The sequence below is a fragment of the Falco naumanni genome, chromosome 2, assembly GCF_017639655.2.
Source record: "Falco naumanni isolate bFalNau1 chromosome 2, bFalNau1.pat, whole genome shotgun sequence".
Taxonomy (NCBI): Eukaryota; Metazoa; Chordata; class Aves; order Falconiformes; family Falconidae; genus Falco; species Falco naumanni.
In genome coordinates, this window is record NC_054055.1 from 18107514 (window position 1) to 18130702 (window position 23189).

General features: G+C 35.6%; 1 protein-coding gene across 7 annotated transcripts in view; it reads right to left on the reverse strand.

Moving 5' to 3' along the window:
- Positions 1-23189, reverse strand: part of SGCG (sarcoglycan gamma) — a 134941-nt gene that overhangs the window by 74215 nt on the left and 37537 nt on the right. For 2 of the 7 annotated variants that reach the window (XM_040583472.1, XM_040583469.1), the window contains exon 3: positions 21365-21493. The exons of the other annotated variants lie outside the window; for them this stretch is intronic. The gene's annotated coding sequence lies outside the window, so the exon portion shown is untranslated. The remainder of the gene's footprint in view (positions 1-21364; positions 21494-23189) is intronic. 7 annotated transcript variants of the gene reach the window in all.

Here is a 23189-nt window from a genome sequence, read left to right on the forward strand (position 1 = left end):
CAATTTAAGTAAGACTCTGTTCATCATATCCTACTGCCAGGTTCTTTTTTATCCTGTAGCTGAGGATGTATGTTTTCTATGACTTCCCTCTTCATATCATTCAAAATGTGCTCCTCTGCACTATTCAGCTTTCCCTCAACCTCAAGTTTAAAAAGCTCTAATCTTTTCAAAGTTATTAGGTGCATGGTCCCATTATGGTTAAAATGAAGACGACACTCATATTAATAGTTCCCTCCAGTTCAAAAATATTCCCAACTCCTAATGAATTTGAATCCCTTTCCTTACTCATGTACCCTTTTCTTTCCACATGGTCTTGCATGTGGTAGCAAAAGCGTTTCAAAGATTGCTACCATGGAGGATTCCTGGTCTTCACTTACCCACTCAGTCTAAGCTTTGCCTTCAGAACCTCTTTGCTAGTTTAGTTTTCTAGACTCTCAGTAGCTTTCATCCCCTCAGTTTCAAGGTTGCAGGCTGGCATCCTCTCTTGGGGTCTACTTGACTGAATCATCAATTTTGCAAAAAATACTGCTGCCCTCTTCTACCTATCAGTCAAACCCGAACAGCAGGTGCAACTACTTCCGATATAGCTTCCCCGGCTTTGCCTAGTGCTGGAATTACTGGTGCTGTAACTACATTCAGAGTGAAGAAATGAGCTGCTTTCTCCCATCTTTGTTAAAATTCTAAATATATGGCTCCTGCAGATCTGAAATCCAGCTGCAGTAGCCAGATTTGGTAAGAAAGGAAGGAAAAAAGATAAATTAGCCAGCTATGTATAAAACAGAGTTTAAAATGTGGTTCTGTTACAGTCACAGAGGGATATTTTATTCCTATTCACTTGATTAAGATTCTATGCTTAATGAGAAGTTCTGCTTCCAGCATAAAAATATAGTACATTACCTGGACCTGCAGGAAGTTTCATTCTACTTAGATGTTACTAAATAGATGCAGATGAGAAAATGGTGATTTCCAATTTAGTATACCAACCTGAATTATATTCCACATGGCCTTCATTCTCCTAAACTTTTTTTCCTTCCCCACTTCCCCTGTCCCCCAACTTCAGGACTGTAGTAATGAAGTTTGTTTTCTATCCCAGGATGGTGCCTAGTTTAACTACCGTATTTGATTATATTCTTTCCCAAGTTGTCTTTTTGCCGGGATGCAACTCGTTTCTTCAAACACTGACCCTAGTAGCTGCCTGTCTAGGAAATTAAGTTTAGAAAAACTAATGAATCAGCCAAGATAACACATGTAGAACTTTTCCCTGATACTCTCCTCTTTCTTTGTCCCCTCCTAATACAGAACTATTTTAATTTAAGGTGCTTCTATTGTCTTGAAAATTGGGCTGGGATGAGACTGAATCATTCCAGCTCTCAATAATATTTAAGCATGCAGAAACATTACAGTGGGGACACTGGTATCAGTAACATGTGTTAAGCCTTGCAGGACTCCTTAATATAACTCTCACTTACTTTTAAATGGAGGAGGAAACCAGGGATCTACAAGTGTTCACTTCCCAGCTACAGAATGTGTTTTACACTGGCATTAGCTCCCAGTCAGGAATTCTCCACCTGTGCAGCTTCCAGAGATCTATGCTCTTTTGCAAGTTGTTTGCTACTACATGGCTCCTTTTAATAATATTTTAGGGAAACACTGCTTATAGTTCACCCACCTGCAAGAAAGTCAGGCTAGATGTCATCTGGAGCAGTCTTAGAAAACTGAAATTAAGAATTCTTGTCTTAAAGGATGTAATCTCAGGATGGGAGAAACCCAAGGAACCCTAGTGTAGTCTACTGAAACAATGGGAGTCAAATTCAGAACAATAGTAAAGCACAGATGCTAAAAAGCTCTCTGGCTCAGGGTCCAGCAACAACTTAACTGAAAGTGTAACTCCAGTGAACTCCCAAGCTTGAAATTGCTTTCAGATTTTCAAGTCTAGGGTGGTTACATATAATGCGTTCAGAAGCCACGCAAATGGTGATAAGACTGTCGATTCCACTGCCACAACTTTCATACCTTGCTCCCTGACTTGGTGCATTTTCACCCCTCCCCTAATGATAGTGATGAACAAGTCAAGAATTAAAGAATTAAGAATTCTGCTGAAGAAAAAGGAAGGATGGTCTGAGGACGGTGCAACACAACTTGCAGGGTAAGAGGAAAACGCAACTCCCATTGCTCATGCTGGAAAGGGATGCCTGAAGCACAGAGAAGATAGCCACTTAGTTGCTACCTCAGGAATACTGGCTCCACAAATTGAGGCCTGAAAGTTAAACACAGTATTTCACATACATTTATTGTTTTAGCTGATAAGAACTGTACAGTTGTGCACCTTAGCAGTGCCTTCCAAATACTAGAATGAATCACAAGGGGATGATTATCTATTCCTTTTTCATTCCTTTTTCTCATGTGTGAGCAGAAATAAGAATGAAGGGAAATAAGAATGAGATATGAATGCAGAAGATGCTATTGGTTAAAAAAATCTTTCTTGGTAGTGCTAATAAGCCTGTTTTCTGTAATCAAAACCTCAAATATATGCCTGAACAATAAATCATGGATCGATTTATTGTTCGTAACACTTAAAAAATTGACTCTCAAAAAATTCCACAATAATAAATACCCTTCTTAATCAATAAATCATGTATTTTGACATGGAAGTTACAACATAAAAATAATGAAAGAAAACTAAATAGACTGGAAGAATAAGTGAGTAGCGCCATAGTTAAATTCAACGCTAATGTTAAGAAGAACTGTTTAATTGTCTTTGTTTATACTGACAGGTCTTTAAATGATTAGCTTGAGCTCTGCATCACCTGTCTTGAGATAGGTAGAAGAAAGGAAAAATTTTAGGCAAGGAATGCTGAGAGCTATCTTGTCCTTATGGAAAGACCAGCAGAATTGTCCTTTTTCCTCTCCCTAAAATTTAATGAAAACCCTGTCTTTATGGAAAATAAGAACAGTGCACATTTAGTCTACTATGTAAAGGGCTTTCTCACCAAAACTGACAAAACAAAATTAAATACACAGGGATAATTTGAGGATTTAATTAAGTTTTCCATCCTAAAATTATAGTCTTTACAGGATTATAAATTACACTGAGAGCTGAATACCGCTTCCTCTCTTACTCTGATCATTTGGCCCTTCCAGGCATCAAAGGGCTTTTCTTCACATGAAAATGGAAGGTTTCCCTTCGGGCTGTCATTCTTTGCAAGTAATACAGCTTTACAATGCAATCCAGGTATTATCTGACACTCCAAGAAGAGAAACGGGGAGAAGAGTGCTGACAAATTTACAGAACTTTTACTACAAACTACCAGAGGTAGTTTTTCTTCACTAGGACTTCAGTTCTTTTATTCAGTGACAGCTAAATGATTTCCTTATTCAGAACAGACAGACAGGCACATTACACTGGATGCAGATAAGGCCTTTCTGTTCAGTTCTTATTATAGTAATTTACTGGAAAAGTCTGGCATTGAATTCTTATGGTTGTTTGCAAGTAACTTGATGAACAACATTTTGAATTAATCAAATTATAGAATTTTATATAATTTTAGATATGTAAAATCCTACAATTTTTTTAGTTACAAGGCTGTGACAGTTACTGTCTACAGTATATAAATGATTTTCTGATATGTGAACTCTCCCAGACATCCAATTTAAAATTATTATTAAAAAATAATTAAACAATCAAGCAACACAAGAATAAGTTGAAATCATAAGTTAAACATGACAATTTAAAACACGTATTTAGTCAGACCAAGATTTAGCAACATCTTGCTGTGTATCTATCTGCCCAAGTCACTCAACAATGCAAATTAATAATAGTACCAGCAGCTGTCAACACAACTTGATAAAAAAAGTTGATTAATTTCAGTACTTATCAACATCTTTGAAAGCATTCTGAATTTTTAATAACTATAGAGATAAAAATTAAAGGATTTTTTTAAACTGGTTAACATTCATGGCAATAAAGGGGAAAAAAGGAGAAAAAATTCAGCATGAACTAAGAACTAGAACATGTGTCTAATGTATCTAAAGATACTTCTTAGGATACAGCTCTATCATTGCAAAGTCTTGTAAATTTGTAAAGTATTATATAAAAATTAGCAATCCTTTTTATTTATCTGCTTCTTCATATATTAATAATATTTCTAACAATGATGTTCAAACTATTCTCTTCTCATCTCTAAGATCTATTAATTTGCTAGTCCACAGCACTTGATAGTGAATTGTTTACTAAATGAGTGAATGCAATTTCTTACAAGTCAGCTCTTCAAGCAAGTAGCTGTAAAAGAAACAATTTAAGTATTTTTTCTGAAACAGAAAACTAGCACTGAAACAAATGGGAATGTTGTAGTCTAACAGCTAGTAGTTTCTGAAATACACACAATGAGATATTCTATGCAAAGAACACAAATTAGCTCTCAAGTCAGTCCTCTCTCCTAAGAAACTGACATTCAAAAATAGACAATGCAATTACAAATCTATGGAGAAAAGGAAAGAGGAATAGTTCTTTTCTTTGCAAGTCCACTGATCCCTGCTTGACACCGACTAACATAGCATGTACATGCACTGGAAGGCTGGGTTTTCATAAATATTCAAATCAGACATTTAACATTGTCATTGCTTTACTATAATTAATAAGTGACAGTATGGCTGTGGCTTCTCTGTTTTACAGAATAAGGGAGTTAATAGTATGGATGCCAGCCACTCTATTTGTGTCCAACTCTTCCACAGGCACATTTAAATTAGTAGTACAGATCTAGCTTTTATTTTGGATTTTTTTAAAGTACTTGACTTCACTACCGTTAGAATGCTCTAAAGTCTTTCAATTTCTGTTTTATGTAGCTTCCTAGATAACCCCCCCAAAACAAACACAGAAGAACAACAAAAAAAAGAAAACATGACATACTATTCACATTGAACTGACTCATCTGCAGAGTTCTCATCTTTAGACCTAGCACAGATTTTGGTAAAACTCATTGCAGGAGTAGATGTTAGTCCTCTCTACAGACCAGGGCTAGGAGAGAATGAGATATTGTGGCAGCACCATTTTTTTATTTTTATTTACAGCGGGACAGCGATAATACTAAGGAATGGCAGATTCCCTTCTGAGCATTTGGTGGAAGCATCTTATTTCTATCCATCTGTCCCAGAAGCTGTATCAGCTCTTCCCATGTAAAATTACCAAAATTTCTGCTCTTTCTTTTTCCCTTCTCCATGCAGTAAAGTCTCAATTTCTTACTTGTTTTATAGCCAGACCTAGTCTCCTTTCCTATCAGTTGCATTTGTCCCAGGTTTTGTTAAATCCTTCTCCTTCCCTACTTTCTTACAGTCTTAACATCTCTCTTTCACCCCTCATACAATCTCAGGCCTCCTTCTTATGTCCTCTGCCTCTTTGCGTCCGTTACAATTTTCTGATTCCTTTTCTCAACATATTTGTCCAGCTACGTAATGTTTTCATTTCTATCTTAAAACGCCTCCTTTCCTTCTGTTCCTTTAATCTTTATATTTGTCGGTAATTTCAGTCTCTTCATCACATCTGCTCCTAGCCTTCCTCCCAGATCCAATACTCTTGGCTGATCAGGCTCAGTTACTGTTTCTCTTGAGAACAGGTCCCCTGTCTCTTACCTGCTTCTTTCCTCTCCTTGTTTGGCTTTTGTTCTTTCTGCTTTAAGATCCATCTCTCTTACAGAGACCAGAAGAGGTGTAGGAAAACATCTCACTGACAGTACAGATTCTTATGGGAGACAAGATCTCAGTTCCCATTTCCAGATCCAAATCTATTGCATAGAAAATTGTGCTTCACCTCTAAATTCCTATAGGATTATAACTAGTTATTCTGTGGTGATAGCACATTAATCTGGTCTGGAGAAAAGCTGCAAGAAACTAAAGCAGAAACCTAAAAGACTGCCTGAAACATTTCTCTTAGGGATGCCAAACTAACTGTGATTTTTAGGGTTAAAAAATTAGTTAAGTTTTTGAACATATTTTTACAGGGTCATAAAATGCATACCTTGTTCAGTACATACCACTCCTGATTTGCTGACTCTGGCCATTTTTTACACTAAGAATTTTCCTACCTAACATCTAGAATATAGATGTAAGCAGGGTCAAGGGGTGTGCTGTGAACATCCGTGCTGTTCCACTGATAGCAAGCATCCTGGAATAGCTTGGTTTATATCACCTGGCACCCTGTCAGATACAGCAATGGCCACTTTATGGTCTGGGGATTGCATCAAGGAGGGCTTCCTAAAGGGCACTCTGTTTTGCTGGGGATAAGAATTAGTTACACAGCTGCAAGCTATGTCATAGCATTTGCTGAGGATTAGCCTTTGTTAGCACGTGCTACTTACTCAAGCACCCCTCCCTGCCCCGCCCCCCCGCCCCCCCAAAAAAACCCAACAAAAAACCAAAACAAAAAACAAACCTCTGTTGAAACAAACATTATCCTCATCTGCCATGTAATGGAACTATTTCTTCTCAATTTGTTTGTGTTAATGAAAGTTTGTGATAGCACTTAAGTGATCTTAGTTAAGTCTATCGGACAGAATAGTAATAAGTTCTAAAACAGTAAGCAACAATCATTTTCCTATATAGATTAAACTTCATGGACATTTCACTACCTTTCTTTTGAGGAGATTACCATGATTATAAAAAAACTGTGGTGAACAAGAATGCCATCTGTTACACAGTTTTAAACCTACTTCTCAGAAAAATGTTCTTGCTTTTATAAAAGGGAAAAAGTAATTCCTCATTTGAAATAAAAAAGTTTTATAAACTTGTGACAGTCCAGATGAAGTGAATTGTTTTGCATCATGTGGTAGCTCCATCAGGCCATATAATATAACTACAATTTACGGTTTTACTTAAATTTGCATGTATGCACAAAAGATGTCATTCTAACTGACAGAAATTCTGGAATGTGCTCTGATATTTATAGGTTCATTTTTCTTTCTTCCCTGCTACAGTCTTTCCAGTAACTACTCAAAACTGTAAATTATTTGATAATTTCTACCAAAGGTAAAACATACTTGTGCTATTTAAAGATATATTTCTGTTATGTATTAGAAATTGGAAGCCTGGCAAACAATTTAACATTTCAGACATTTAATGAAATTCAAATTCTTACTCTTGATAACTTATCTTTATGCCACAATCTGTTATACCTGCGAAAGCAATACATTCATACCTGGAAAAAAGTGCCAGACAAAAAATAAGGACATGTGACTGCCATTCATTTCCAGACTGCTTGACAGAACTACTCCTGTATTCTCAAGTATACACTAAAATCTCCACTGTTCTCCAGGGAAAATCTCTTTCATTTGTATTTACAGTATCATTGGCAAGTCCAGAAAACTACAGCACTGTGAGACAACTACATAAACCATGTATTTTTAAGACAATGCCTTTGTTCTTTAGGTAAAACTTTTTCATATTACATTACAATGGATTAGGAAGATATCTGCAATACCCTCCAAAGTCTAAGCTTATAGGACATTATTCTCCTATTCAAAAGTGGTAATTTAAAACATTCTTCCCCAATTGCTTGCAAATATCTGATGGTCTCTGTTTGCCTACTTTACATTTTACATATTCATAAGAGACTTCCTTTAAAATCCCTTAAAAACCGTTTAAAAACAGAATGAAGGTCAAATTTTGGCTTAAAGTGACATTATTGTTCATTTATTTATTCAAAATATCAAGATAGGGATAATCTGCCTGGGGGTATTCTACCCACTCTGACATTGCTAAAATTCTCTCTATTTGCATACAAAAATTAATAGGAATTTCACATTATTCTAAGATTTATGTGTGTTTCTTATCACTATTCTACTCTGTATTCCAACTCTTAGAAGAATGGACAGTAGGAATATATAGTTGAAGCAAAGCTAGAATTATGCAGTTAGCAATACCTAAAAGCTCTTGGGGCAAAAAATTAAGATTAAGCCATATTTGAAGGTATCATGCTTCCTTTACCAGAAACACACACAAATACCTTTTTTCCTTCTAAACATGAACGAATACCATCTGGTCTTGGTGACAGAATAATTGTTAATTTTATTGATTTGTCCCAAAATATATTCTACTGATTTCTTCATTTAGGACATTTCTTCAGAGTCATCCTTCAGAAAGAAAGGGGAACATACAGAAATTTCCCAGACTTCCTCAACGGGGAACATTGATGTTAACTCCTTTAGGATTTTCTTTTTGATAGCTCTGTTCAGGCTCATAAAATACAAAAATTCAGAGTATATCAAGTACTCAAATGTATACTGTTCATATACACAAATAAATAGATGCCAATAGAAAAAACCCACAAAGGAACAAAATGTATACTGTGGACTGCATGAAGGCACCCCAAAATGCTCCTATAAAGTATTGGGTTGGCTACCTGCAGCTTCAATCATCAAAAACATTATCCTCAGTATTTGATAATTTTTAACATACATTATAACTGATTGTTAGAAGGTAACTAACCCTGCACATCTTCTGCTGAAGAAGCTGTTCAAGTCTACCTTCAATTGCTAAAATGCATGGAGAAAACAAACAAAAAATCAACATCAAGACAGTGATTCAGGTATGGCTAGGTACATACAAAGTTGTTCAGGAAGTACCGTAAAGCAAAGTTTCTGTCTTTATGGTCCCCCGATCAACCAATATTAATTTAACACCTACCAAAGCTGACTCGTGATACTCTAGAGTGATCCAACACAGAAATCCTTATATGTTACAAACAGCCACAAGACATGAAGAACTGGTCCTCACTACCTCTGATCATGAAGCGGTTCAGACATGGTATTTGAACAGCCAGTTTTATGATCACAGCAATAATATTCAGAAACAAACTCAGAATTTGTCCTGGCAGGTAAGTGTTTCATCTAAGAGGAGCACTGGGAAACAGGAAACTCAAAGCCTAGTTTATGCTTACCACTTATATCAGCAGCAAAGATGAAACAAATTAGTGACAGTGCACAAAGGGAATAAAAAGAGAATAGGGTAGAGGGCCTGGGAGTTGTGTCTAAAAATCCTTTAGAAACAGCAAAGAAACAGTGAAAGCTTAATTAATTATTTGTACTATAAACAGAACTAGTAATGAGGCTTAGTTGAATACAATTTGTACCTTTTGTTCTACAAGTATCTACATCAATGCAGTAACCTTGTTACATTTGCGCTCTCCAAGCCCTTTATAAAAATTCCCTGGGCAAAATATAATACCAGTCCTAGCTAGTTTAAATTGTGTGTTCTGACGCAGTAGATGCTATTCACATGCCAACAGAATGTACCAGGACAGAGTTTTCCTTTAATGAGGGCATTACCTCACAATAAACTTGAAAAAATTTCATTACTCTCAAAACCCCTATGCCTTCATTTTATCATACTCAAATTTGGCTGCAAAATAAAAAAAGATGGTGGGGGGTGGCAACAGTGAGGTGAATAAACAGTAAGTAGAATTTCATCAGCTTGAGAAAACATGATAGATGAAAGAAAGAATGGAAGTCTTCTTAGAGACCTCCATCACATTGCTCTCTCTGACCCTGGTCACTTCTGTTTTAGGTTGTTATATGACAGCAGTGATACTCTTTTGGTTGTACTTACTACTTTCTTCTTAATGTACTGAGTTCAGAGATGGAGGAGGAACAAAAGAAGCACACAGGATTCAAAAGGCAAGTTGATTATGGAGTTGTACAACGCACTCTTTTGACCTCTACTGTTTCCCCATGAATTCCAAATGTTTCTTTTCAACTAGTGGGCAATGAACTGGTGTTTTCAATGAATCATCCATTATAACCCCAGGAGCTCACTATGAAGTTCTAATAGTTCAGATACCATCACTTAGCATTTGAAAGCAAATTTGAAAGCATTTGCACATCCCATCATGTGCAAAATTTCACATCTGCCTAGACTGAATTCTATCTGCCGTTTCTGTTTCTAGTCGTTCAGTCTTGAAATGCCCTTCAGTGAAGTAAAAAAAGATGGAGAGTGGTAACCTGCATAGGCAACTGGTAGCTGATAGTCATTGGAGGACTTCCTTTAGCAGGAGACAGAGGCACCCATTCACTGACCTGAATTTGATGTCCTGGGAGTTCTGCTGATGGCTGAGCAATCAGATACAGGATATTGCAGAGACTTCTGAGGTTTATCCAGCCCTTGCTGCTCACCACGTGGGCAAGCAATGATACTCCTAAAGATGAGCACATGAAGAGTGACTGGAGCTCTGGGGGACGTGTATAAGGGCCAGCTGATTTTCTCCCCAATCCTTCCAGTGAAACAGAAAGATTCATATTCAGTGGTCATATCCTGCATGTTAACACCTTACTACTTAGCTGCTGTCAGAGGCAGAGCTTTGGCTTTTATGACCACAGAAGCCTCTTTAAGGAGTGAGAACTATTGAGAAGAGATGGGATCCATCTGACCAAGTTGGGCAAGAGCACGTTTGCTAACTTACTGAGTAAAGCTTTAAATTAGATACATCAGGAGAGGGTTGCTACAGCCTTAAGAGAAGTAAATGCATGGGGGGGGCAGCAAAGAAGTGTCCAAGGAACAGCTGATGGAGAAGGCTCTTTCCCTTTCCTTATAAGAGAGGCATGACAGAAATGAACACAGCATGGGGAACAAACGAGAGCAATTAGAATTTCACATACAGCTGCAGAGCAATGGTCCAACTGGAATTACAGAAAAACACTGGATAGCCTGCATGACTGGAATGCTGCAACGGATGGATACAAGCACTCAGGAAAGAAAGGCTGGGAAGGCAAGGAGGAAGAGGTTGTTCTGTGTGCGAAGGGCTGAGACAAATGCATACAGTTTTGCTTTGAAGCAGAAAAGGAGACATTCAGGAGGTTATGAGGCAAAGGACAGATAAAAGGGCAAGTGATGTTCTGCTAAGAATTTGCTACACTCTCTGATCAGGCACAACAGAACGATGGACTAGATGATTTCTAGAGCCCCATTCCAATCTAGATTAATCTAGGATTGCAGTCTTTACAGCTGGCCTTTTATCACCATTAGTCCTTCATTTATTTCATTATTGTGTTCTTTCAGAGATCTTTGGTGAACATCTGATTTTTAATAATTCTATATATTTTATCTACATGTCCCCTATAGATAAGCTTTTTCTATAGTCTTTTTTTTTTTTAAATAGATCCTTTGATGAGTACCCATGAAGTGGGGTTCTAGCACAGAAAGTGCTTCAGTTTTTTCCACAACTAACAAACAATAATATATTTTGCATGCTTCTTATATCCTTCGCTTCTCTCTGACCACTCTTTTTAGAATCTGATCATCCATTGACCATACAAACTACCAAGCAGGTTTTGGTGCTTGTCATGTTTGAAGAAAGATTTATTGTCACTTATGGTGTTCATTGTTCCTTACACATTTTTGCCCAGCTGTATTGTTTTCAGATGTAATTTGTCAGAGTTCACAATCTTTTCTATTTTGTTCATTTGCACACAACTTCAGATTTGGGAAATATGACTTCTTGCTTCTAATTATTTTCCTTAATCTGCTGATTTGCCATGCTGAGTTACTTTTGCCCTCTCTCAAACTTTTTTTGATAGATAGCATATACCAAATCTGTCCTTCTGATATAATGCCCCTAAGTATTTTCTGGGATGCTTTCAGCTTACTTTTTGGCAAGTACCTTCATCCTTATGCAGGTATTTTTGAAGCTGAGCACAAGCCGAGTGTGGTTTTTTACTTGAAATGTACACACCAAGTACACTTTACATATTTGACATACATAATGACATACCTTATTCTGTGTTGGGAAAAGGGTGAATCTAAGTTAAAATCTTAGATTCAGTTTTGCCAATATAGAGCTTTCATAATTTTGTATTGCAATAACATCTTTCCATGAAGAACAGGTAATCTATATTATGTCCAATTCACAAAAATTATTTTGCCCATAATCGTCCATTTACTCATTTGTCCGAAAGATGAACAGAATTTGCGATGTGTTTTTGACTGCAATTTAAAGTGTTTCAAGGGAGCTAACGTGTTTCTAATATGCACCACCATTGTACCAAGTATTTCCGATAGTAGTCCAAAAAACCTGTCTTCTCTAGATAAGCATAGTAAAGTCATAATAGTTTGAATCAAAATTATATTCCCTCATAAAAGAAATAAAAACAATGTCATGATTTTAAGAAACAGGAAATCTGGATGAAAAGTTCAAAGAATAATCTTAATATACTTGTTTTGCACTACAAGGTATGCAGTTTTTAATTTATTTCAAGAGTATTTATTTAGCATCCTGCTTATTTGGAAAGAACATCTAAGAACTCCCCTTAAGTCCTAACATTCAAACTTTTATTCTATCAGATCTGCAGTAGTACTCCTAACTTGGGTGATTAAATACAATTCTGACTACATTAGAGCGGTTTCTATGTCACTGGGTATCTGGACATTAAGAGAAGAACTTTATTTGAGTATTTGACAAAATGGATACATCCCATGCTGTTTGTATTGCCATTTAAATTGCTGCTCTGAATTACTTTTTGGGGTTTGGTTTTTTTTTGTTTGTTTGTTTTTTTACTATATTACTTGGATGCTCTCGATTACTTTCAATTCCTCCTTTATCATCAATGTACAGTATCTTAAGAAAAGAAACTGCACAAAGTTTTACTTTTGCAGACAGAAAAGTTACCCTTTGCAGATCAGATCTGGTAGTTTGTTACTTCCAGTACTTTGTACAAAATTTCATTTCTTAAGGACCACTAAATGCAAGTAAGAATTGGTTTTGTGGCCTTCAGTTTTCCTTGCCTGGAGATAACACAAGGAATCTCGAAACACAGGCAGGCATAAACTTTTTTAAAACTTTTTTGTTATTTGTCATGATTTTTCTGGTTATTTATATACTATGGGGAAGGTGACAGATGTGCAAGAATTGCAAAGCTAAGTCATGGGGAGGAATGAGGAAATCATCTTCACTGAGGTTGCTGAACATACTGAAAGGATTGAAGTTCTTTATAAATGTGAAACAAATGAAAGCAATCCTACTGATGGAGAGAAATTATGAAAGAATCCCCGCTATCATAATCTTTTGTGGAAGTCCACCAGACAAAAAATAATTTTAGATATGTTTAAAAAATACTATTAAAAAAAGCAATTACATCTTTTTCTATTTAATTTTTTTTTTTTTTTTAGAAAAGATGTATTTTTATTTTCTAGGTGTGTGATAACAGAACCCTTCTATCATGTAACAATGACTACCAGCAAGGCCAAAACATATCATTTAGAAATACTACTCCTAATGCAAGTCCTGCTTGAACAGAGCTTTTAGTAAAAGTCCTTTAACATCCTCAGTGTTGTTCTCAGGAAAAGTATTTCACGTCCTCAGTGCTGGGAAGAGGTACTTTCTGAGAGTGCAAAAAGAAACAGCTCTATTCAAGTACATAGAGAAATATGCATGAGCATAACCTTTTCTCTTTTTCCTGTTTTGCTGCTGCATTTATGAAAGTGCTAGTTCCAGGTAGCATGCTGTTATCTCTGAAGAAGCATACTTCCAGTTCATACAGTAGACTTCAGCACGTTATGAAACAGGTAACTCCTTTCTGTGGTGCTTTCCTATGCTGGTTGAGGACCTTGAAAAGCTGTTTATTTAGCCTTGCTAAGTGATTTAACATCGTAATTGGGAGTTTTACTGTTATTCTGTGAAGCTTTTCTTGAATGGTGAAGTGAAAATACACCAAAGAAATGAGGAATGAAACTAGAGGCAGAGGCTAGAGGTGAAAATTAATCCTCACGTCTTTCCTCCCTAATTCAAGTAACTGATCAGAGTCACATTTTTTAAAAAAATCTGAAAAAATACTTTGACCTTGCATATAGAAAATCACAATTGTACCTTTTTTGACAAGTCACATGAAACTAACCCAAGATTTCAAAATTCCCTTTCCTTTTCAGCAGCAAGGGATGCAAAATGTTTTCCTATGTTTACTGTGTCTCATTGTATATTTTAAATCTCTGCCCTCTTCTGAAGAATTTTAAATGTTAATGAACACAAACTGATGTGCTTCTGTTGCATTACAGTCCTGGCCAGAACAGCTTCATTACTCATTTTTACTTACACAAGGGAAAACCAGATTAATTTAAATGTGTATTAGACACATAAGGAAATCTTCAAAAGACATGTACTACAGAAGCCTTTTTTGGTGATGTTAGTTTCAACTGTTTAGGCAGCAACTGGCTCTTAGGTTTCTTCAGCAACAGTGACAAAGCAATAATGAAATGCAAGAAACGCAGAAGATGAAGAACATGGCAAAATGTATAAATACTGTTTTTGATCAGTATGCCACTTCTGGGTTTAAAACCAATAGGAAAGCCATAGCTGGTCTTTCAATTTGCTGTAAAAACAAATGAAGTATAAACAACACCCAGAAGTATGTATGCATTCCAAAATAAACTAAGAGCAAAATCTCTCATCTGACATAACTTATATACTTTTTGTATCTCAAAGTAGAGTGTTCCATAGAAAGTATTTGATCCGAAATGGAAATAAGCAGTTACCATTGTAATTCTTAACTTCCAATTAAAGTTGATTTACTGATGTAAATCAAGTACTGTAATGTGAAAAGTAAGACTTATTTTTGGCATATTTCTTAATTTTAAAGATCCTAATTTGGATAACTGGAAAACAATTCCTACTTGGATCAAATAATAAGCACATTACCTTCTCCAAGAAGTATGTCTGTAGTTCCCAAAGTTATTCTTTGGGCACACACAGGAAAAGAAATTCACAGAACACAAGTATAACTTGCCTTTTTAAACTCAAATTAGACATTGTTTGCTCATCAAATATAGACAATAATGCCTGATATGTCAATCAGTTTTTGTAGTCTGAGATCTCTACCAGAGAAACCACCCAAAACATAAAATAAATAAATAAATAAATAAATAAATTGTAACAGGAAAGTCTAATAACAATATTAGTATGCTATTTGCTTCCTATGTATCCACTGCAATATTATTTGCAGTTTTGCCCATGAATACTGAGCAACAAACTACCTCCAGAGCTTTAAAATTTTTAACCATCATCTGTGAGAACAGAATTAAAGGCATTAAGACCAATTCCCTAAATTGTTCCTTGTAGGCTCAAAGAAAACTGCAGCTCATGCTGAAGTACTGGCTCTGATACACAGTTAACAAAAATTCTTCGTGGCTTTTGTGCATGCTCAGATCATTTACTACCTGCACTGTAGGCCGAATTAGACTCCTATTTCAAGAGGACAACTTCACTGTTTAGGGATCACTAATCCTGAAACCCACTTTACAGACCAGCAAAGCCTTTACTTGGAAAAGCAAGTTCCACAACAGCATAAATAAGAGGTCCCAGACATATTTAAAAACATCCTTATCTGATATGTTTGGCAGATAAATTCCATTGTGAGTCAGAGGCAAGTGGCAAAGCATTTATATTTTGATTAAAGCCCTCTGATACTTGTCAACAACAAATTAACAATTCACTAATCCCAGAATAGGGGCGGTGACTTCTCACATAAGGATTTCTCCAGGAAGAGAAAAAGCTACAAACTAGGCTTTCCTGAACTCAAATTCTGGAAAACTATGCAAGTTTCTAATGGTAAAAGAAAGATAAATAATACTAGATCTTCATTGCTGCAGGTTTACCTCATCCAGGTTTGAAGGTGGTTTGGACTGTTCTCTACTATCTGGGCAACAATACTCTGCCTAGGATAACTCTGATTACTCAACTGGCAGTTAAGGAACAACTTTACACATATTTATGGAAAGTAATCGTGTGTCAGAAATGCTTTAGTTCAAATTACTGACAACTGAGAGACTGTTGTTAGCCTCTAGCATACAGAACTAAAGAGTGTCCTCATGGTTTTAAAATCTACTATTTCAATCTAAAAGAAAAAGATGGATAAAATTCAGCTGAAATTCAAAATCATCTACCATAATGTTGAAATCTATTTCAGGATGGGGAAATTGTCTTGTAAATGTTCTCATTTCTTTTTAGCTGTGAATTAACAAAATACGAAAATAGATATGTAAAAAAGTCTCCACAGTATAATTTAAGTACAGTAAATTAAATACTGTGAGTAGACACTTGGGGATAAGAGAAAAAGGTTAAGTAGTGGATGAATGCAGGAAACTAACTTGAGAGACATAAGTGGAGATTGTAAAATATGGGAAGAAAGCACCCAGGGAATGCTGAAGAAAGTCACAAGGGAAAGGTAGCAAAAGATAAAGCAAAGGAGGAGAGAAAAATTCTGCTTTCTGCTGCCTTTGTTTTCATTATTTTACATTCTAGCCATTTATATGCTCTACTTACTAAACAATCCTAAATCAAAGCTTATTTCTAGATAATCTTTTGTATGTTAATTTTGAATATTTACCTAAGTTAAAGTCATATGTTACTAGGTATCTGACGATTTCTGATACAGGAAGACAGTAATTTTAATTATCTTAATTTAAATAGCATTTTAGATGTTTTCAACATGGCTAAAGGGATATAGCTTTGTCTTCCATAAACCTGACTCAAATCAGTTAAAACAAATTGCCAAGTGTGAATCACAACAATATCAGTTCAACAGATGTTTAAGTGAAACTAAAATTAATAAAATACATGAATCTAAATGTAAAAAAGTACTTTCACAGATTGCAAAAGGTGTTACCAACAGAATTTCAATGAAATATACAATTAAAAAAGAACATGGGGTACTCAGATAAACACAAACAGTGGTTTTATCAAATATATATAAACAGTTTTTTCTCTGTTATGACAATACATTGTCTTATACAAATTCATGAATATAAGAACTGCATTTCTGTTTGGAAGCATTATCTTCACACATGCATTGAACATAATTATTAAATGACTCATGAAATCATGCAGAATGAAATATACTATTTCATAATGCAGTTCTGTGTTTAAGCAAGATAACAGTTTTCAAAAGCATTCTTTGGTATTTTCATTAAATAGAAAATACCTACCATAACTGAACAAAACTAGGAGCAGAATGAATGTTACAGGGAAGAAAAGTTTTGTGGCTAAAAAGAAATATATTTTATCATACCAAACAGCAGGAATGGACAAATAGACAAGTTTTTTAGCATATAGCCTCTTCATCAGGTCTATTTTAGCATCTGAAACTAGAAAAATAGCCTGAAAAGTAGCATGGGCAGCACAGCTCTACCATCTCCTATGCTAGTCTTGCTGCCCATCCTATAGAAAGTTTGGCTCCATCTTCACAAAACTATATACTACATCCATCCATACTACGCAACTCTTGGCTCTGGGTGCCCTCTGGGTAAACCTTCACCTCTTTATCTCTCAAATATGACTGTCTTTGTCTTTTTGTAGAACTAGAATATATGCTAGAAGTGTTGGGGTATAATACGATAGTACAAAACTTATCAGGATATTGTTACAGGAACATGGGGGGAACCAAACCTGGAGCAGCCTTGTCTGCCTAATCCATGCTGACTTTTGGGAGTGTTCACCATGCTCTCTCTTTCTTGTTTGGCACTCATGCCAAACCCTAGTCATCCTCTTCCTCCCCCACATACTGCAATCTATCCTACCATTTTCTTACCCCTACTACAAAAACTTTCACTCAGGCAAACAATAACTACTTTTTCTGCCAGTCTCCCAAATATCCTCCTGTGACCTTTCAGCTCATAGGGAATGCTGATATTAAAATAATACTCATTCTTAATTTTTGGCTTTGAACTCTGAATCTGTCCATTTCCTTCTTTGAATTTCCAAGTAAAATTCAAAGTCCAATATTACAGTCAATTCTTACTGATTTATAGGAACTTATGCCAGCCCATCAGGGACTTTAAAATACTTCTAGCTACCAATCTCCCATGATATATCTTATTTGGTAAACTGTGATGCCCTCCTCATACTGAATGTAGACATGAAATCTGAAACACTGCAGATTGGATCAGCTAGTAAGACAATCACGGGAATAATGAAGACCAGTAGGCAAATAATAATAAAGGGAATATCTTTCTGAACAACTTCTGAGTATCCCAGAAAAAATAGGCTGCAATAGACCTCTGCAGATCATCTATTCCAGTTCAGAGCTGGACTGGAACAGACCTTTGGATGCAGCTTGCCACCTACAGCCTCACTAATGCAGTTCATTCTGCAGTTAGGGTCCATTACCATAGCTGCACTCTGCTGACTTAGCCTTGATTCAATACCATTTATTTTCTAAGAACCACTCCCATCTTATTCTGCTTTCAGCAGTCAGGAGTCACCAGAACATTTTTTTTATTTTTTTTTACTTATTACTGCCCCCCACTTCAATCTCCTTATCCTGAAAATTGAGGAAACTGAGGGTGAAGTGAAACTTCGCAGACACGTCTCCTTCCATCAGCAGCCATCACTGACAGAGGATGCACGCTTCTTATAGCCCAGCCTAACAGCTTTGAAATTCAAAGTCGTACCTCTGTGAAACTTTAACTTGAAACAAAGACTGATGTACACTGCACAGCCAGCCTTTTCTGAAAGTCACTAGTATCCAGAACTAATAAACCAGTGATTGAAGAAGTCTGTATAAAATTTAGCATCTGCCACTCGCACTACTGGGAAACGCTAAGGTGAAGAAAAGGTACTAAGACTTCTTTTGTTCCTCAGAGCACTGACCGCACAACAAATAAACAAGGAGGAACTGAAGAGTTTAAACAGGCATTACTACAAGCTGATTCCACCTCTACATCCCATTACTGAAAATACATATATACATCATTCTTACAGACAACCTTCAGGACATACATATGCACACACACAAATGTATTATATGTCTTAGTGAAAACCGTGTATTTTATGGGTAACACCAGCAATATCCAACACTTAGCATATACCATAGTCCATTTTTAAAAATACTGATGTACTTCAGTTTATATTCCTCTTCATATTCTTATACAGAAGTAGTACTTCATCCACCTCAGAAAGATAACCAAACATGGCAGGAAATGCAGCAGCTGTTCCAACAGCTTTTGGCAGATAGACAGAAAGGTTTAATGAGAAGACTGGCCCAGGTAGCCAAAGTTACAGATGAATTAAATAGTGAGAATATTGTTACCCAAGCTGAAAATTTGAACAGGATATTGAATTAACCTGATATCCAAACTTCCATGATGCTTTTAGCCTGGTTTAATAAACAGAAAAGCAACCACACTCTATGTCACTGTCTAAATCATCTGTTTCTCATTCGTTTCCCTCCCTCCTACAATAGCTTTTGAGTTTCTAGACCAATTTCAACCAAATTAAACAGACAAGTAGAGGTCTCAGAAATACTACATTTCTACAAACTTTCTGAAAATGAGACACGAGAGAAGAAGAAACCCCATTTATGTCTTCACTGAGAGACTGCAATGGGCAAGAGGACCTTACTAGACATCAGAAAACCTGTATGAGAGAAAGATCTTGTAAATGTCTCTGTTATGGAACACCTTCAGACACTGCTCGTTAAACATATAAGACAATCAACTTTCAGAAATATATCTACAGAAAGTCCAGCTTACTTAATTACAAGTCATGAAAATAATTAAAAATTGTAAGACGTCAGCACCTGGGATTTGTATCTCATGTAAAAAGCATTACTTTTCACAGGAAGGAATAAATCTCACAAGGCTATTCAAGCAAGAGGATCTGCGTACACCCAACTTTTCTGTACCTTTTGACAGAGGCTTGGGTTTGTATGATACACTATATCCATTTATCTCTTTCCATTGTTCATCCAAAACTCTTTTCCCTTACCTTAAAACATACATTCTTGCATGACTATTCTCAACACTAAGTATAATCACACATATAAACACACAGTATAATAAACACTAAGTATAAACACTAAGTATAATACCGCAATAAGAATTAATATTGTATCTTCACATTGCTACTAAAGCCTTAAGATTATGAATGAAAACTAAAGTAAAACCTGCTTTTAACCACTGAGTTTTCAACCAGGAAAAGGATGCATGTTATTAGCAGAAGTGTAAATGTTTAGAAAAGAGATTTTAAATGGTTCCCTCTAATGCTGGGCTTAATTTAGATGCTTTTATTCTTAATTTAATTCCATGCAGTGGTTCTTACCCTTTGGTGGTATTCTAGGACCATTTGTTTATTAGATAACAGAAAGGAGGTCTGTATCTAATATGTGAATGTCAAATTTGTTTAGAAGATAAACAGACGCCCATCTCAGCCAAAGTGGCAGCAGTTGTAACTATGCATCACAACGAAAACTTGAAAAATCTTGACTGCAAACTTTCAGAACTCTATAGCATATATTTACTATAGTTTACTCACGTGGATTACTCATCTAGATGTGGCTATGTAGGCCAGAATTCATCTCACCAAACACAGGTAACATAAGCCATACTTACCTAGGCCCCCTCCACAAACTAATAGAGAGAGGCAGACACTTCTAGGACGTGATTAATGTCCTCCTCAAGTAGGAGGAGATTTAAGATAGAGATGGTGAAACCACCCACACCTATAAATAAATACAAGGTGCCTAGCTGACTAGTGCTGATGCAGTCAAATCACATCCCTACACTTTGGCAGTACCCTGTTTTAAGAGCTTATGTGCTCACTGTGATGCATGATTAAGTATGCGGTGCACCCGCTGGTGCATTTAGAGACACTAAGTATCACCCAATAAATCATTTGATAATAAGTCAGTAACCCACTACTAGTGTAGTTTTCTTTCAGTCAGAGAAACTATTAATGAGAAAATGTATTTGAATTCAAGGAGTTTACAAACTTGTAAAAGGAGTTCTGTATACACATAGCTGTACACTCCATATTAGTTCAAGTATGCTTCACAGAAGTTAGCACTGATTTTGGTAACAGTTCCTCAGATGGAAGGTTACTATTACACTGTCAAGCCAAAAAGAACCGTTCAGTAGAAGCATGGATCCATTCTTGCCTAAAATGAAATTTCAGTACGTGATAGATAAGCTGAAATAAATTTAGAGCTACAAAGATCAGAGGTTTACTACTGCAAATCAGATATTATGTAAGTTCAGTAATACGATATTGTAAAAGACTTAAAAAGTACTAAAAGTTAGCTTCTTAATATTACACAAGTGCAAGTTTAAACTATGCAATTTCGTACTGCATTTAATTGTAAACCCAAGTATAATTAAACTATCAGAATCTAAAATAATAGTATATAAAAATGAACACTCAAATTTAGGCCCTAAAATAACTCACATAAGCATCAACACAACCCTTAAATGAGGACAGAATCAGCCTCAAATGTTGCACAGAAAATCAGATGGGGGAGAAGCTCAATACATCCATGAAATAACAAACAAAAACCAACTCAATAATTAATATGCTAATATATTAATACAGCTATAAAAAGAAATTTTAAAAATTGTTACTTACCTTAGAGATCTGAAACAACGTGTACTTCTGAATAAACTACAATCAGTCTCTTCCCAAGAGAGAATTGTCTAACTTTTCCACTACTTTCAAATCTGGAGTGGAAGATATTTTAGGCCTGGCCAAATATCACTGGAAGAAAATTCGTTCACATGTTTGGCTATGTTTTGCATTCCATCCTGTTGCTTTGGCATACAGACACAGCTAATTATAATCTGTGACATAAGCAGCTAATTCTACTGCTAAAATGGTTGTGTACTGACTCCAGAAATGAACTGCCCCACTGTAAGACATAACCAATGCATAATGCATCCTATAATGGCCCAACCTGTCACATAATGCCAACTGCCTTATTAAAATCTGAGAATATGCAGCACTTCATAGAATCTGCACATAAAAACTATTAACACAGTTAGCTGCTAACAGTACACAATGTAAAATCAGAAACAAAAAAGACTTCTGCTTACTTTTCTACATCCATATATAACATCGAACTAAATTTTAATAGTAGTTTTTCTGAAAACTTAATTTTAATGCTAACATTATTCTAACTATACTAGCTGGTATATAAAGTCTCTTTAAAAAAAGAAAATATATATAATAGTTCTACAATAGCACATATGAACTTTATACAATAACTACACTAACAATTATCCATCTTTCCAAAAGGTTAAGCCATTCTTGGAATTTAAGAAAGATCCATATAAATACCAAGAGATATTAAAAAAAAAGTTGCATATATTACATATTTTAAGATGATATTACAGAAATTCTGTGAACTCTTTTTTCAGTGCCATTTAAGCTTTGAGCTCTCAAATGCAGAAACAAGAATTCCAGCCCAGCACTGCTTACATTAGACTGACTACACAAACTCTAACCAACAGACTTTCTGTTCAACCTATGATATTTTAGAATCTGTGCTAGTAGCTGTCTGCAATTTAAAAAGCATTAAAACGTACATTAGTAAGATTTACAGAATAGAAGTTTTGTGCTATGTGAAGCACTGCAATCATCATCCATATGTTTGGAAAATTTTATTTCTCAAAGCACGTTTCCTTTTTTCTAGCCATGCACTCACAATGTTACCATGCTTTAGATATCAGACATTTAACAGCTGCGGATCATAAATTTAGGACTGACACAAATCCAACTGATCACAGGCTCACAACATACTTTTTTCCCCTTTATGAATTCTGTGGCCATTAATCCTTTATCAGACTCTGTTTACATATACAAATGGAGAAGTTATTTTCTATACAAAGAAATTAATTCACCGGTATCTGACAAAAGTGACAAATATTTTTTGTAATAAAATATTTATCAATATCTTTAAAACAGCTTTTATATTTAATCTCATGGGTTTATGAAAGATAAACTGGGATGAAAGCATTTGTATATTGTGTTAACACCAAAGGTTTTCTTTAATTGAAATTCCCTGTTAAGTACTAGAGGAAGAAACCTGTAAATCCCAGATAGTTTTGAAGGGCCCATTCTTTAGGTGATCAGGTATTCATGTCCAGGGATTTCCTGTAAAATCTTCTGTCCACTCTTGGAGAAAAGCAGAGGATCAGATACAACTGAATAGAAGACTCCAAAAAAAGCAACATTTAACTGCATTTTATTATGTTTCCTTTTGGCATATTTGTAATTATTTGATTGCTCAATTTATAAAAAAAGATCAACTAACATAGTGCCCTGCTATAGAAAGAGATTAGATTGTATAATGCAAGAGCTCTCTATGAACTTTTATATTATTTCCCACATGTATTTACTTTTCTTGGTCTAGCTTCATGATGTCTTTTATATGCTTTTCTACCTATCTAGTATC